The sequence below is a fragment of the Herpailurus yagouaroundi genome, unplaced genomic scaffold, assembly GCF_014898765.1.
Source record: "Herpailurus yagouaroundi ecotype Mexico unplaced genomic scaffold, PumYag 67764, whole genome shotgun sequence".
Classification (NCBI taxonomy): domain Eukaryota; kingdom Metazoa; phylum Chordata; class Mammalia; order Carnivora; family Felidae; genus Herpailurus; species Herpailurus yagouaroundi.
The window spans coordinates 1-1938 of NW_024420559.1; the positions used below are offsets into that span (position 1 = coordinate 1).

The 1938-nt window shown below is 55.4% G+C and overlaps 1 long non-coding RNA gene across 1 annotated transcript; it reads left to right on the forward strand.

Annotated features, from left to right (window-relative positions):
• Positions 1–296: 296 nt before the first annotated feature.
• LOC121025882 (uncharacterized) lies at positions 297–1687 on the forward strand. Its single transcript, XR_005788182.1, has 2 exons — positions 297–1441; positions 1527–1687. It is a non-coding gene; the product is annotated as an uncharacterized LOC121025882 (long non-coding RNA).
• Positions 1688–1938: the final 251 nt, after the last annotated feature.

Below are 1938 nucleotides of genomic sequence, written 5' to 3' on the forward strand. Positions count from 1 at the left end.
CCCACCAAACCATCCACCCACTCACCCATCTATCCATCCATCCATCCATCCGTCCATCCACCCACCCATCCACCCGTCTACACACCCATTCACCCACCAAACCATCCACCCACCCACCCATCTATCCATCCATCCATCCGTCCATCCACCCACCCACCCACCCGTCTACACACCCATTCACCCACCAAACCATCCACTCACCCACCCACTCATCCATCCATCCATCCATCCATCCATCCATCCATCCATCCATCCACCTGTCTATACACGCATCCGCCCATTCACCCACCCATCCACTCATCTATCCATCCATCCAACCAAAAACACACACAAGGTAGCTCTTTTTCTCTACTTCTCTACACCTGCACTGGGAACACAGGGTTGAATGAGATACTCAATTCCCTGTGCTCTCCTGGAACACAGGGTGGATGAGATGCGTCTCTCTATCCTTGACAAGTGCAGTCCTTGGGTGGTCCATCAGCAAACAGCTGCAGAGCAGGAGACCAGGGCTAAGTGAGAACACAACTGAAGGGCACTCGCTCTTCCTGGAGGAACTTAGGGAAACGGGGTTACCTATGTCTTGCATCCCAAAGTCAGAAGCCACTTGCAGACAGGCCCCGGGCTCCGTCTGTGTGGGTGTAGGACCGCTCAGCAGGACAGGTTCACAGACGAGCGTTCGCAGGCTGTGAACAGACCTGCTCAGCCCCCGTGTCCACGGTGCGGCACAAAGTGCCTCAGGTAGGTGCCCTGGGAAGGAGCTTCTGTGTGGAGCCAATGAGTCAGCAGGCGGCCAAGGACACTCCACTGTTTTTCCAGACTCTGAGAGCCACCTCCTGACATTTTGTGCCATTATAAGCAGTGACTTAAGCATCTGGATAGAGGATACAGGGGAATGCAGACAGCCAGCGCCGGGACAGGGCAGCAAGCTGGGGGCGGCGAGGATCGTAAACGTTCCCAGCCCCAGTCAGCGTCTCCCCGCGGGGGGCTGGGGGGGGGGGCTCAGTGAGCAAGTCAAATGGCTTTTGTTCCTTTTGTTTTGTTCATTCCACAAAGGATTTCACTTGACTCATGATTTCCCAACCAGCTCCTTCTGTAGCTAAAGAAAGCAAGAGTGAATAATTGCTCTGGTTTTTTGCTAGTTGGTTTTTTTTTTTTTCCTTCATTACAGGAATGTGTAAACACCCTGGGTTTTTAAGGATGAGCTGCCAGACCCCGTGTGTCGGAGGCTCCTGCTTTCGGGCAATGGCTGGCATCCTGGCTGGGGAAACCAGGCTGACCCTTTTGGCAAGATCCGACCATCACTACGCTGCTGGGGACCCCGGCCTGGGTGCCACTGGCCACACTCGAAGTTCAGATCCATCTGTTATGAATTGAGCCATGGCCCCCCAAAATGTGTCAAAATCCTAATTTCTAGAACCCCAGAATGTGACCACATTTGGAGGTAAGGTCTTTAAAGGGGTAACTAAGTTAAAATGGAGTCACCAGGGTGGTCCCTGACCCAACGTAACAGGAAGTGTCCTTTTAAGTGACATCAGGACACAGACACGCACAGAAGGACGACCACGGGAGGACATGGGGAGAAGTGGCCATCGGCAAGCCAAGGAGACAGGCCTGGGGAGGAAGCAGCCCTGTCCACACCTTGATCCCAGCTTTCAGGACTGGGAGAGAATAAACATCTGTGGTTTAAGCTCCTGGTCTGTGGTGCTTTGTTACGCAGCCTGAACTGACTAACACACCGTCCTTCCCTCCTCTGCACCCATGACCTGGGCCTTCCCTGCCCCCACCGGCCCCGTCCTGGGCAGTAAGTCCCCAGGTGTGACGGATGGGCCCCCACCCAGCCCTGCTCCAGCCCAGGGAGACGGCGGCTCAGAGAGGCCCACGTGGGGGGTGAGGCCCACGCAGAGAAGGAGGCCAGGAGGAGCTGTGTCAGCCTGGCCC